Below are 15,953 nucleotides of genomic sequence, written 5' to 3'. Positions count from 1 at the left end.
ATTATTTTGGGCTAATTTTAGGGCACTTGCTGTGCCAGTCTGAAATTTCATGGGTCCGTCATGACTGATCTAAATGAATAACTAAAATACTGAAGATTTATTGCCATAAAAGGATTTCTGCTTTCCAAGTGATAAGAATGTTATGACATATATTGATCTACTGAGGTGGTAGTAGTCACTGAAAGATGGATCTTCCCATTTAATTTTTTTTGTTCTTTTTGCTATTATTATATTTATTGAGAACATGTCAGAACAATTGGCAGAAAACCATGAGATACTGATAAATAGATAAGATGAGCATATACATGAAGCAGTAGCTGATCAATGTATATTAACTAAGGTTGTTTGGACAAGGAAATGTAATACTTTCTATCTCTCCTCTTGGAAATAAATGTAATAGTCTATCTCACCTCCCTTGTGTTTCCCAGTAATCACCTTCAGTTATTTTTTTCCCAATTAATTACAGCCTTTTAGACGATGAACGGAGTCCCTCTCATGGGGACAGGAAGTCAGAGGATTGCTTGGAAAAATTCTCCTTTAAACAATGCAACCTTACATACAGATTATTTCTAAGCAGATTTTTTCCTTGTGTCACACGCATTTCAATGTGTGGTTGGAGACTCCAGAATTTATTCCAAGCTATGTTACAACTAAATTAAAGGAGGGGAAGGAAACACCAGAAAGAAGATTTCATGCAGTTTGTCAGTGTAAGCTCCAAGCTATTGAGGATTGTTCCCTTGTTTGCGTGGGGGCTTTATGATCTTTATTGTGATTTAAGGAGTAAAGTGCATGGGATTTTTTTCTGTATTCTTTTCTCTTCTGTTTGTGTGTGCTCCCTTCCTCATTGTTCATTTACAATACTCATTCGGAGAACACACAACAGTGGAAACATTTGGGAGCAGGGAAAGATTTTAATTGTAATCTTCCAAGGCAACGACGATGAACATAAACCACTCTGCATGAACGTCTCTGTTACAGCAGAGAAACTAACCGAGGAATAATGGGGAGGAAAACAGAAAATATTTGCTGGAAGGCAAAATTGGACACAGGCCAGATCACAGATTTTGATAGGATTTTTTTCCTTAAGCCATATACCAGCCATGCTTCAAACATATCCCAGAGCAGGAATTAACTGCTTAAGGGGGCTGTGCTAATGGGGATGATTTTAAAGCATGGGAAGCTTTGCTGTTTGTGTTTCAACAGCAGTAAAAGAGGCATCATTTGGAGTCCACTAAAGTAAATCTTCATGCAGCCATCTCCTGACAGGCATGAATATGTGGTGTGCATAAATAAATGCATAAAGTGCAGCAGAATTCTTATGGAAAGTGCCACATTGCAGAGAATATATTTTAAAATGCTCAAGGTAACAAAAGTGCATCAGCCCCTGTGCTGTTTAGGTGCTCCTGGGATATTGGGGGAACACTTGACATTTCAGTGTTCCTAATTCTGCCAGGCCCCACTCCTGGGGTCACTAAGTTCAACTTTTGACCATCACAGGTAATTTCTCCCTTTAGTATGGAGCTAAAAGCCTGAATTTAATTTAGACTGCTTATGTAATTAAGTTCATTCAGTGTGGGCTTCACTTAACAGATGGGCCAGGGTTAGCACATTGATTTGCATAGAAATTAGAATTGATCAAAACTAAATTATTGATTATTTCAAGTTGAAAAACACCCTCTTCAACCTTGCATTCTCATGGAGCACCTCCTAACTGATGAGCTGTTATCATTACAGAACTGGTAAATAAATAATAAACTGGCAACATAATAAAAACATAATAAAAACATAATAAATACAGTGGGATTTTCTGGTCAGTTTGAACTTGTAGAATGGATAATAAGTTTGAATCAGAAGAAATCCCCTTTAAATGCTATGAAGACCTGATGATGCATTCTGATATCATTTTTAAACATTATTTATGAATGAAAAAGGCTTGATTTTCTGCTTCACATTTAAAATGTGGTTTTCCGTTTAAAAATTAATTAGAAATAGTCCTGCCTCTTAGTGTTTGTCTGTTAGTTTGGTTTTAGTGGTCAGATGAATTTATTTATTAGAAGTCCCTTTTAGCACTTTCCCACGTTAAATTGCATTGAGTTTTCTTCCTCCTAACACTTCCAATTCTTTATCTCTAGTGATACAAAACTCCTCTTCCCTTGCCTCCTCTTTTTCCCTGTTAAATGCTTTTTATTTAAGGAACTCACGAACAATGGCATTTATTGGAGAGCTCTGAGAACAAAGTTTAATTCTCAGCTCTGCTGTGTGATCCCTTTATGACACTGAACAAGTTAGTCAGGCTCTCTGTGTGCTGTTCTCTATCCATAAAAGACAGATAATAGCACTTTCTTAACTGGCAAATCTTAACAATGTAGGTATTAAAGGTTATGTGTATTTCTGCTGAGGCATAGCCAGAACTTTAAAATATATACAATTTTTGAGGTAGGTTGAGAGGCATTTCCTTCCTTTTATTTAATGCTAACCTCTGCAAGCTTTTTCTTCTTGTTCCCTAAGAAATGTGTGCATTTTCAGAATTTGCTGCAAGTGCCATATCTGATCACAGGCATCAGAGATCCAGTTATGAAATTGTCTGATTTAGAAACTGCAAAAACAGAATTCCAGAGTCACTTTTCTGCTACTTATATTCCATCTGAGGGAAGACTGTACAGATGGGTATCTTGTTGGAATTCAATATCCTGAATATTACTTTGATTTTCTTTGGGAAGAGAGGAAGAAGAGAAGTTCATTAGTATCTGCTTTCCTCCAAACCTCTCCTGCAATGACTTTCCTTTGGTTATTCAGGTGGGTGATTTCTTTTTTGCCTTTTGAGCCACATTCAGGTCATCCATCTCCCTAATAATTTGAATACCAACAAACTGGCTCTTTCTGACAGCCTGAGCTTGACAGGCTGCTCTAAGTCCCTCCACTGAATTGTTGGTCTGTCATGTTATTTCCCCTGGAAATGGTATAAGAGCTGATAGCAACCTGAATAACTAAAAATAGATGGGCAGAATAGGCCTTGGAATATGTAGCTGGTATTTTATCATCTTGGCTCCCTCTGCCATTGCATGGTGCAATGTGATAGCTTAAAATAACTAAGTACCATTCTTGTGCCCAAAATATAAAATGTCATTCAGTATTACAGTATCCATTTCAGCTGTGGACACACTCCTCGCACTTCCTTCAGCAGTTTTCCTAGCACAGCTAATTCCAAACACTGTCAGAGTGAAAACTCTTGCAGGTAACCAAATTTATCTAATCCAGAGAGACAAATTTATTAAATGGGGCCAACACATTTTTCTCCATCTGCACCTCTGGGTTTGATCCTTCCAAACTCTCCAAATGGCCTAAGATCCTGCATGGTCCCTACAACAGCTGCTTTGTCTTTCCACCACAAGTCAGGAACAGAATAAAAGGATAAAATCTGCCTTGCCAACTTGTACTTTCTTATAGCCACAGGCTAATTTTTGTTGTTCTGGGGAGTAGTGATGCGTATAATGCATGTACAGTAGATTTGATGAGCTGGAGGCTTCTGCTTCAGATGGTGTTTCTGGACTTGTTTTGCTGCTTTAGTGAAAGTGAAAGGTTTCCTCTTTTTGGCAGAATGGGTGTCGCTGCCATAGATTTTAGATGCCTATCCTGAAAAACACATAGTGCTGGAACTTCCCTATAGAAACTCAAGCTGCAATTTTTAATCTAAAAGATAGAGAATAGTGTCAGCATTTGTTTACAAGTTTGCCCAAGCTGAAATGGGCAAAACCCAGCTGAGTTCTCATCAGCTTCAGTGCTCTGGTCAGAACCAGAGAGGGGAATGGGAGGAGTAAACCCAAAGAGCTGTAACACAAGTTAAATGAGATAGAGGGATTATTTTAGCTGTTTAAATATCATACTCACACCCTGATTCCTCCTTACTCTTCCTTTACAGCTGCTGGGGGCTCTGCCCTTGCTCAGATCCGGGGGAAACGCAGTCACTGACACCTCAGGGGTGTCCCTGCAGGGGACAGGGAAAGGAATAGAGAAATTATTGCTGCTGCCGTGGGACAGGTGGTTTGAACACTTTTATTCAGTTCTCTGGTGCTGGAGAGGCTTGATTGAGCTCCTCCTCATTCCATATTCTGAGCCTAATCCAGTCTGGGTTTTCCCCATTCCATATTCCAGCAGGAATCCAGTCCAGGTTTTCTCCCATTCCAGCAGGAATCCAGTCCAGGTTTTCTCCCATTCCATATTCCAGCAGGAATCCAGTCCGGGTTTTCTCCCATTCCATATTCCAGCAGGAATCCAGTCTGGGTTTTCTCCCATTCCTCATTCCAGCAGGAATCCAGTCTGGGTTTTTCCCCCATTCCAGCAGGAATCCAGTCCAGGTTTTTCCCCCATTCCAGCAGGAATCCAGTCTGGGTTTTCTCCCATTCCTCATTCCAGGTACAATCCAATCCATGTTTTTTTCCCATTCCACATTCTGACCCTGATCCAGTCCGAGTTTTTCCCCATTCCCAGTTTCAGGCCCTGCTAAATGCTTTTTAGTTTGTTTAAACTTTTATTTCTCCTCTTGGAAAAGCACATTTTTTTCTTGCAACTGTCAGGTGTTTTCTGTAGTAAGAAATGAGCTGAGAAGTGGACAATGTTTATTTTATCATGAGAAATAATTAGTGTATGAAAGAGTTGGGCTGTCATCAATTTTTATGCCCATGTTAAAGCAAAATTAATAGCTAGAAAATGAGCAAAAATAACATTTAGAGGGTCCTGTGCCTTGTGTATCTTTGATACCTTTGTCATCAGATAGTTCCACTCAGATCCTCACTTCATCCCTTTGCCTCTCATTTCAATTGTTTTGGAAGCCAAAAGCATCTTGTTTGATTCAATAAATGTTTTGTCAGTCATAGGCAGATTGTTTGCAGAGCTGCAGTTCTCTTAGGTATGTGTTTATGAAGTACACAAGCCTGTTAGAGATGGTTTTTTCTTTATATTCTCTAGTGTTTTGTATTTCTGTAGAGCTGAACAGAAACATCATTCCATGATAAAGTTGGGCTGGTGGCTGACTCACCTCCCTTCTCACCCCCCTGAGCTGCAATTTTCCGTATTTGCCTTTTTTTGCTCAAGTTTGGCAAAGGCAGTGTGATTATGCACTTCACATGTTGTGCTCCCAGGGTAATGTTATGGATCTCCACCCTGCCAGGAATGGGGATTCAGTGCTACCCTGGGCTGAATATTTGGGTTGTCAGAAGTGTTTGAAGGGTGGCAGGATGGTCGTTTCACCTCATAAAAATGTGTGTAAAAACCAGTGCAATAAAACACAGGACAGAGGCAAGAAGTGATTCATTAAGGGTGGACAAATTGGCTTTCAAAAGACAAAGTAACTGCTCTCCAGAGGGATAATACAGCAAGTTGCTGAGCAGTCTGGGTTGAATCCAGAAAACGGATTTAATTGTGTGCTTGATTTTAAATATTCAAGTGGTCCTTTAGCTTTACAGGGAAAATCCATGTGTGTGTAAAGTAAAACAGAATAGACTCTTCACACAATTAAACTCTTTATCTTGCTCCATTTCCCTGAATTTTGCTCCAAGGCTTCCAAGCCATGATTCCACCTTGGAGTGATCTTGTATTTCGTAGCACACAAATGTTCTCAGCTCTGTGCAACCCTTGGCTTCTGTCTCAGCTCCTGTCTAGGGGTTTTGGGATACTCACACACAGCATCCTCAGAATGAAGTATACACACACTGAAATAGCAGCAGAATACTGCAGGTTTTCACAACAAATCCATTCTCTGTCCTTCTCAGGGCAGCAGTTTTCAACTTTTCATTGGAGAAAAAGAGGGCTGTGGAAAAGGGCTCCTCACTAAGGACAAGGGTTCTGCTCTAAGTGAATATATACATTAGCAATTAGCTGCTATATGATGGCTAGGAAAACTCAGAGAGAAGTTTGGGATAATAAGATGAGTTCAGGAAACTGTTTCTGAAAGACCTTAGGGCCAGATTCTAATTAGCAAATGACAAAATAGTTCAGAAAATAAGACTAGCACTGTAAGAATCTTGCCATAGTCAAAGCCCACCATCAGCAAAGATGCTTAATTATCCTGCATATGATAATTCCCTTGTGGAGTTATATGATAAGTATAAAGGGCATTGAAGTCAGAATTACCCTGAAAGTCTTTGGCCTGAAAAGCAGAAGTGAAAGAAAATATAACAATGAAAACAGTTTGAAACAATTTGCATCTTTTCAGTAACTCCTTTTTAACCACTCTGTAAACAACACAGCAAGAAAACAAGGGAAAAAAACTGTGGGCTGGAGTCTTCTCTCTTTTACATGAGCTTAATTGTGTTTCATTAGTCCTGATTTTAATTATTGCAAGCAAAAATGAAGCCAAGGCTTGCTGCCTCTTAAGCTGCTCAGCACAGATCCATGCATTTCTTTGGATAGAACAGGAGCAAAGCAATCTTTCGGTAACATAATACAACCCCTGAACTTTGATCTCAATCAAGGCATTCTGAAAAGAAACAATAATGTCATAACTCCCTGAAAGCTTACAACACCAAAAAATCAAACCTCTATCAGAAACCTGCCCACAAACACTGAGACATAATTCTCCTGACCCCACAGCACTGCTCCATATGTTGTATATACTAAAGAGAAAAAATGGGTTTTATTTGTACCTACACTCTCACCAATTATAGCAGAAGTTGTTGGCTCCCTGTGTGTTGTCATTGACACAGATGGATAAAAACAGATACAGCATGTAAGGGAATATTATAACTCAGAGCTCTCGTGCTGCACCACAGACAGGATTTAAATTCCTCTATCCCTCTTAGCTTGAAATGTTCTCTGAGAAATAACCTCACTGATGGGGGTCTGTGTAAGGTAAAATGTCCAGCCGTTGTGTTGGCATTCAGGCTGGAAGGCACGGCAAGAGGAGAGGAGACCCCTTGGGGCTCAGGGGTGTGGTCCAGGAGATGAGTGTGAGGGAACAGCACTGAGATGTTGAGTGTGTGTGTCAACAGCAATCCTCATCACCTCCAAACTCATGTTTTAAATAGGAGAAGAATATGAAAAATTGGATTCTGGAAGCAGATGAGGCGTAAGTTTGGAATTGAGTGATTGGTGGTTCTTCTAAAAGTGGTTTAGTCAATCCAGCTTCTATCATGGGTCTCTTGAAGTTCTATGAGTGATAACTTTGTGTCCTGGATCTTTGTTTTTGGAAGGTTTTCCCATGGTAATTACCTTAAGTGAAAGGCAGGGGAAAGCAAAACAGGATTCACATCAGCAACTCTATGTGCAATGCCAAAAAAATAACACTTCCCAACAGACAACCCTACAATAATAACTGATTTTAACCTTAAAAGAATGATCACCATGAGTCAAAAACCACAGGAGAGTTTTCTAATTTTGCAACCAGCTTTAAGGTTTTTCTTAGATTTTTCTGTTCACCACAAGTGAAAAATGGTGTTTAATGGCCTTTTTGAATCTTGCTAATGAAGTCTTTAAACTATGTAATAACAACCCTAAATATAAGTTAAATTACAACTTTAAATTTGCAAATACAATGATCCCCGTAGTTATGGAGGCAGGTAGTGTTACATACTTGTGATGCAAACCTTTGATGCTGAGAGAAGTTGAATTCTACCTTTGAATTCCAGGATGTGGGAGATGAAGGATGTGGTGCTTTGAGAAGCAATTTTCCAAAGCATATCCTTTCAGTTTAAAAACATTCTCTCACTTGGTATCCAGATAAATATCAGGAGAGTGTGGCAGAATGTGTGCAGACAAAATGTTTATGACATTAGGTAAAATTGTGATAATTTTGAGTAATTGCTCCACACGGAAGTCCTAAAATTTCTATTCTGTACAAATCTACAGGTCACTTCACAAATCCAGAGGGGAGACAGAAACTGCAGATGTGGTATGAAATAAGAAGCAACAATCAGAGAAAAAATGTGCTTTGGGGAGGGCCCAGATGCCATGCAACACCTTCTGCCATGTTGGAGTGATAATGTGAGTGCTATTTTAATATTAACCATAAAAATATATAGCTAAGATCTCTCGAGTGATTGGCTCCTAAACAAATCATAAATTCCACACCAGCATTTTGATTTGAAAATACATTTTTGAGAAATCAGAACTAGTTCTTAATGATTTAACAAACAGGAGTGAAACAACCCAATTCCCAATGCAGAGGGGACCCACACTGTGCCAGATCAGGATTTTTTTTTGAGGGCTGCTTCACACAGAGCATCCCATAGTATTTCTCCAGGCAAATCTTCTCTCCATGACAAAACCTTCATTTCCCATAGATATTTACATAAACTTGCTGATGTTTCTCTAAAATTCCAAACACAAGGTAATCTCTGACAGGATGCAGCTCCTTGATTTATTTATTAATTTAGACTACATTAGGCAAAACAGAAATTGGAGTTCTGCTCACTAGACTTTTTTTAGCATCACTGAGGACATGGGGGTCTTTACAGAATTAACTCAGCCATTCCTCTGCCCTCCCTGTAGTTCTGCAGGATTAAAACACATCCATTGACAGCTGTCTCATTATCTTCAAGTGGCAGTCCTGGGATTTATTACCAAAACAGGTTAAAAATGAGTGTAGAGGCTTAACCATGGCTTGGTTGCCATTAATGTTTGTCAGTGCTCTTTGCATTAGAACCGACAGAGGGGAGATTGCAGGAGGCAAAAACTGCTCTGATCCTGCTCAGTGCAACATAATGGCAGGGTCACACTTCAGGTGTTTGCTCTCAGTTTGTTCATGAAGCTGGAAATGCTGTCAGGACTCTGTGCTAGTGCTGCAGGAGGCAGTTGACCTGCCAGCCTGTGGAGATGGAAAGGCCATCCCAGCCCATGCACTTGGAGAGCACTTCATGAAAAATCCCTGCTTTGTGTGGGCATGAGTGTGGGGGTATTTTTGTGCGCTGAAAAAACATCAGTTTCTGTGAGGAGTTCCCAGGAAATGCCTTATGTGATAAGATTTTAAACATTAAAATTTGTGTATCTACACCAATCCTGCAATGCCCTGACTTCTCTGATGTTCTCTCTTCGATTCTGTCCACAGACAACACCACACTGTTATTAGATAGACAAAAGGGGGGGAAAAGGAAAAAACCCAAGGACATTTAACGATGAATTCTAAAATCAATTTCCTCCCTGTCCTGTCCTCCCCTCTTCAGACACTGAATTATTCAATGAAAAGATCTGAAGCACATAAAACACATTACAAAGGAAGATGTCAGCCAGGGTCTCCATCACCACAATCCTCTTGGTTTTTTTTTCAGAGACTGACTGAAACCCAAACTAGCTATATTATTTCATGGAATATAAAGAAGCAGAAATTTTCAGGGGCAGGTAAAACAGTGTTTGTAATGAAAGATAATCTAACTTCCTTAGGAATTTTTAATTGCAACACACAGGGAAATTGAGAATACAACATGAGCAAGGGGTCTAGAGAGTGTATTTGTGATGGGGGAATTGTGATGCCAAACTGGTGGCAGCAATAGTGGGTCAGAGGAAGAAGGAGGAGTAGCTGGGCCAGAATCTCATTTAGACAGTGCATTTTTGGGTGGAAATTTTGGACTGCTAGATCTCTCCAGTAAGTGTGAACAGGGAATGTCCTGTGTGCTGAGCCAGGCTTTGTGTGCCACATTTCTGTGCTGGTGCCTGTTAGTGCAAGTGAGCTGGGAATTAAGGAACTTGGGTCTCTCTGAATTGTTTCCATTAGAAAAATCAATTCTTTATTGATTATCAGTGACAGTTCATATTGATTATGTGTTTTTACTCCATTAGGTATTACTTTGGCTCGTGTTTTTCCTTTCTGAGGAATATGCCAAGCCCTTTTCCACACTGAGCTGTGAATTTTGGATAGTGTCTCTTTGCTTTGCACAGTGCAATAATTTGTATTTTCCTGTGGCTACGCAATCCTCTGGCCGTGCATCTTTGTGTGTAGTATCACTTCCTCTGTTTCAAAGAAACAATTATTTGAGATTTGCAGAAATATCCACAAACAAAGCAGCATTTACCCCTTCCATTAGATGGAAAGTGGTGCAGTCACCTTCTGCTGAATTATTGAGCTGAGAGGTCACAAGTAACAAATGCAATAAAAACCCATTTGCTTTAGGACTATTAGCACATTTTGGAGATAATTATATTATTTTTCAAATATTCCTAGGTATTTATTTTAGTTGTACAGTCATGCAGTTCAACTTTCAGCAATGGAAAGTATTGGAAATTTCTGTTTGTTTCGGTTATTTCTATAGACATCAGGGGAATTATTAATAAACAGAACACTTGTTCTGATAAGTCAAGTTAGGAGAGTCTCTGAAATACAAAGCAGTGCTTAAGGAGTTATCCAGTTGAGTTTCTAAGTGGTAACACATCCTCTCATGTGTGATGCTGTAACAGCCCTTGGCTTCCACTGCCATCAGTGGACACACAATGGTTTGTCTCACTTAAAGATACCTCTGGTGTGTTTTAAATACATTTTGAAAGAATATTTGACTTAGATATTTCCTCTGTTTTCATTGTGTATTGATATTAAGGGTCTGTTATTAGAAATTTAAAGATATTAGATCTCTAGGTAGGTCCCATTTAATGGAAATGAGGAAAATATAAAGAATATATTTGAATTTTTTTTTGAGTTTGCTTTAATATGAATTGTTCTCTGTATTCCTATTGCTGAGAAGATAGAAACTTGCTAGTGAGCTGTCTGTGAAAGTCAGAAACATTTATGAAAAGCAGACAATATTCTGTGTAAATTATTGAATTTTGGCTGAAAAGCTGGAACTAGAGATGCACTAGATTTACACAGAGGTGGGACAAAGCCCCATCTACTAGTCCTGCAGATCTAAAAAAGACTTAATTTATGGTTCAGACTCTATAATTTATGGTTTAGGCTCCATCCCCCAGTGTAGCCTCTGTACTGGTGTCTGCTGTCATGGCCACTCGCAGGAAGGGCTCTGCTTTTCCTGCCACCTTCCCTGGAGGACAACCATAAATACTGTGGGGGGGCCTGCATAAATAAATATTTCTTTAAGCCCAGAGAAATTAAGGAATAAAAATTCATGAAGTACAAGTATGGTCCAGAGTCAGGTCTGTAGGTTTAGTGATAAATTTTGGGGTTTACCAGGGTAAATTGCTGCCTGAATTCAGAGCTGCATTTGCTGCACAAACCAAGGTCCCAAACATGGTTTAGCTTAAATCAGGCTCATATATCAGTAAGAGAATTGTTAATTGACTACAGAATCATTTATGGCCACTTACACAGTATCAAGGACTCTGATACTAAATTTACAAGTTTGTTTATCAGGCTGGTGAACAGGAAAACTCTTTACTTGGAAACTCCTGCAGTTTTAAGTGAATTCATTGATATAAAGCTGCAATGTCAGATTCTCAGCTGTAGACTCCAGTTCTGCCTAAGAGAATGAATCTGTGCCAGTTTACAGTGTTTGAGACTTTGGTCCCATGAGTCCATTTTTAGATTCACATTTTGACTATAATTGTATTTTAAAGTGTAAGACAGAATATTATGTGGCATTTTCTTCTACTCTGTTAAAATGATCCCAGTATAATGGAAACAGGAGGAAAAAAAATCACTTACTTAGGCAGTTTCCAAAACTGCAGTTCTGCAGAAAGGAGGGAAGTGAGTGTTTGTATTTAAAAACGTTGGTAAATTGTCAGGCTACGGAGCACGGATAGAAGAAGAAATGGAAGAAAGAATGTCTGCAGAGCTTTAGCAATGAACCTGTATTTGTGGGCACTGTGCACACTTGCAGAGCCTCCTGTTTGCACAGCCAGGCAAAAATGGTGTGAGTTTGGGAAAGTTTTGCTTTGCATTGCACTCACTTGACTGTACTTAACTGTGCACACATCAAAACTCTTCCTCCTCTAACAGAAAAATGACTTTGAAATATACCCAGTCATCCTTCTTGGATATATATGAAGATGAAGATAATGTCAAGCATTTTGGTATATTTATTTATAAATAATTCATCCAGCTGCACACAGTTATTTATTATTATTATTATTATTATTAATTATGTGTGTATAGCTGGAAAAGACAGGAAGGCTGCACTGCCTCACGAGAGATGCTTAATCTTAAGAATTTGGTTAGACCAAGATGTGTGATATGAGAAAAGGAAGACAGGCAGTGATAAATAGATCTGATGACACCAAGGCTTTAATAATGTTGATGGGGGGAAATATCATTTGTTTGAGATGATTGCCTTGGGAGCAGAGGCTGCAGCGAGTTCCCTTGGCAGGAGCTGAGCTCTCCTGCTGCTCTCAGGGAGCTGTGCCTGCTCAGGGCAGCACTTTCCATCAGAGCACATCTGGATATTTGAGCACCAAGTCTCCATTAGAGCACATCTGGCTTGGCTCTGCAGTCTCCAGGTGGCCAGGGCAGCTGACTGGGACAGGAATGTCAGGAAAAGGGGCAGGAATGCTGCCAGGTTAGAGCAGACACCCAGGGGAACAGGCACGGGCCCAGAGGCAGCCCTGTGTGAAAACACAATTCCTGAGCTCACTTTATTTAGCTCTCTGAGAGAAAAAAAAAAAAAAAAAAAAAGGTGTGGAAACAGAAAACAAAGATGCAAAGAGGAGCTTCACAGCAATAAACCACTCTCAGACAATATTTTGCTTTTATATTCCCCCTGCAATTCAGAGATGTCACAAACACCTCACTGAAATTACATCAAATGTAATGCTGTGATTTACTTCTGGCTTAACTCAAGGAAAATATTTACATTTCATGACAGAACTGAGTAAAGTCTTAATAAAAATTAATCTCTACAGAGATAATTATAAAACCTACTTGCTGTGTTTAGACTTTTAGGAAAGCATGTAAGGAAATAAACTGAACTTAGTGCTGGTGCAAAGTTATTAATCCTGAATTCTGCTTTGTGCAGTAAAAATTGAGTACTATGGGACTAATGTATTATAGGAGCACATTCCCTGTGGGAATTTGATTTGGTCCTGTGCCAAGAATAACTGAAAACATTCCCAAATGTAACTAAAAGCAACAAAATATTACAACATGGTTTTGTCACGTTTTATCAACCTTTAATGCTGTCCTGAGCATTAGAATTACCTGTGTCCACCATGTCCAGTGCTCTTCTCTCTGCAAGAACACCCACAGGTCCTGCTCTGCACACTCTCCTTGTACCTGCAGGTGGGGCAAAATGCTGGGTCTGGGGTAAATACATTTCTAGATAAGTGAATTTGAGTTCTAATCAATTAGACTCTACATTATGGTTTCTAGGCTTTTGGATAAAATATTATATAATGCTATTATAATGTTGTTATTATAAAGATGGTTTTGTGTTTCAAATTAATTGTGTGCTCCAAATTCAGTGCTTTGGACAGGTTATGGCTTTTTTCACAGCACTACCACCACCACCCCTATTTTTCAGTTACACATATTTGATAAATCAAATCATCACAATGTCCCTAATTTTCTCTTTTTATAAGGAAAGCGTAGCTCTGTGTGAAAATGTTGCAGCTGCTAAATGGCTGAAAGCTTGCCTCAGTCTATCAACAGGAAAATAATAATAGTTTTCCTTCTTAGCAGCCTAGGTGTTGAAACCATCTCCAGTTTCATTAAAGCATAATTTTCTGGTGGGAGATATAATGAATGTGTGAGGCATTTTTACAACATGCAGGAGGCTATAAATTTTTAGAGAGCTTTTATTATTATTTCTATTCTCTAAGTCACATTTTGCTGTATGTCATAAAGGTTTGAATACCAAGAATGCTTTATAATTGCTCAGAAAAAAAATAAAAAATGACTCATTACATCTTAGATGACAAAAGAAGTGCAGTGTTTGAGCAGGATGTTTACCAGTTCCACTTATTCCAATGGGCCTGGGCCAAGGGCAAACTGTTCTAAAGATGTAGCTGTGTAAAGCATCCTTTGCTGTTTGAGTGCACACAAACAATAACAGAATTTGTCTGAAAGTGAGGGCTGATGGGATTCAAGGTGAAAATGTCCTTTGTAAGGATGTGTTTTACATAGCAAGACATCCATCTTTTGTTTTGTTCTAAAAGCTCTGCACACACTTCTGCTTTGGCAACATAGTCACCCCCTTTTCCTGCAGAAATATATGCACACATGTGCAGTAAAACAGCAAATAAAAAGTGTGTCCTCCTTAAGAAGCATTAATATCAGTATTATAACACTCTTCCAAAATCAATTTTCTAACAGATAAAACCACAACAGAATAACTGCTGTGCCAAATATTCAGGATGAGTGTGTGAGGACACTGAATGGCCCAGGGCTGCTCAGCTCTGAGCTTGGGCACCCTCCTGGCAGCAGGGGACAACGAGCCCCTGCCTGGCTCCTGTAGATCATCCCTTGGCAGCTGGAGAAGGTTTGGAGCTCTTCCCTGCTCAGTCAGTTCAGGGTGCTGAATTTAGAGCACATCCCTGCAACGTGGGTTCCCAGCAGGGACAACAGGAGTGTGACACTTGTGAGAATGTCCTGGAGACTGAAGGGTGCTTCTGTGGGAAGCCATTCTCCTTGGAACACACTTGTGTGAATGGCACATGCTGATTTTGTTCTGTCTCCAAGGTGTTTGTTTTTATCTTTGCACGAATCCTGAATATGCTGGCTCTTGTTTTCAAGGTGCTGTTATCATTTTTTGAAGCTGAGAAGTAGTACTTTAAAAACAAAGTGAAATTTAAGAGCCAGATTGAAGCCTTCCTTATAAACCTGTTTGGAAAATAGGAGACAAACTACTTGTTTGTTAAAAGCAGTTTGTTATATCATGTGTGTGACCCCTTATAACCCACCATCTGCAGTAAACATCCTTTCCAAACTCTCATTTATTTGAAAAAGACCTAAAATAAGTGTAGCAATATTTTTGAACAAGTTACTGCCTGTCACACAACTTCCAAGTCCAGCTGAAGAGGAGGATATGATTCTGCCAGGCCTATGTCAGAAGAGGCTGTTGTAAATACACCATGAGCTGATCTGTGTCTCACTTTAGGGCTTGGGAACAGCAGGAAGTTCCTTCTCTTCCAAAAATTACACCACTGGGTCTTGGAGTGTAGAAAAGTGAAAATGAGCCCAGCCTTATACACTCTTAATGTGAGTTGGTACAAAAGAGCCACAGAGAACCTTATTTCACTTTCACATCTGAGGCTTTAAAACTGATTTTTTTCCTACCTTACAAGAAAAAGAAAGAAAGGAAGGTATTTTTGTTGCAACATGTAAATTCCTGCCAGACAAAGATGAGACAGTGTGATCAGTCAAGGATATTTGTCCAAATGTGAGTGGATTTTGCTTTATATGCTGATGAAAAAAGCACAGTTGGTTGCATAAGAAAATGTAGTAATAGTGATTTAAAAAAAAAAAATATTACAGTGTATAATCCTTACCCAAAATGAGACTTTATCAAAGAGATAAAGAGATATTTGATTTAAAAAATATGTAAATAGTTTTATGCCAGTGAAGTACAGATTTTCCAGGGAATGAGAGAGAACTCCAGGGTCAGCAAGTTTGCATGATGGGTCCTCAAATGTGATAGGATGTCACTCAACAGTTCCATATTGCAAATGAGCTCTTTTCATCAGGTTCATGATTTTTATCTTGTTTTGTTTATTTGTTAGTTTGTTTACATTGCAGCATGTGGGAAACCATTGCATTCTCAGAATTGCAGGTATTTTTGCTGTTGAGTGTAGATTGGGAATATTTCAACTGTAAATCATAGAAAGCAAGGCTGCAATGATGGGTTTTTCTAATGGCCCTGCTGAGGAGTTTTTTGGCAATAACAATGTATCTGCACAGATCTGTATTGCTGTCTACTTAGGGCACAAAAAGCTATCATTATGTGTGATGGAACATCAAACAACTATTTCATTAATGGTCCTATTATGAAGAAGCACAGTGACATTAGAATACCAGCATGGTGTTTCTATAGATACCTGATTTCTCTGTAACACTGGTGTTTTCATAAACTCACAGGTACCTGTCTGTG

General features: G+C 39.2%; 1 long non-coding RNA gene across 1 annotated transcript in view; it reads left to right on the top strand.

Moving 5' to 3' along the window:
* Positions 1 to 15,953, top strand: part of LOC135282344 (uncharacterized) — an 88,295-nt gene that overhangs the window by 20,842 nt on the left and 51,500 nt on the right. The window contains exon 3 of the long non-coding RNA XR_010348562.1: positions 7,843 to 7,977. This is a non-coding gene — a long non-coding RNA (uncharacterized LOC135282344). The remainder of the gene's footprint in view (positions 1 to 7,842; positions 7,978 to 15,953) is intronic.

The sequence above is a fragment of the Passer domesticus genome, chromosome 16 (assembly GCF_036417665.1).
Source record: "Passer domesticus isolate bPasDom1 chromosome 16, bPasDom1.hap1, whole genome shotgun sequence".
Taxonomy (NCBI): domain Eukaryota; kingdom Metazoa; phylum Chordata; class Aves; order Passeriformes; family Passeridae; genus Passer; species Passer domesticus.
Note: the sequence above shows the minus strand (reverse complement) of the source record. Positions and strands in the feature narration are given on the sequence as shown.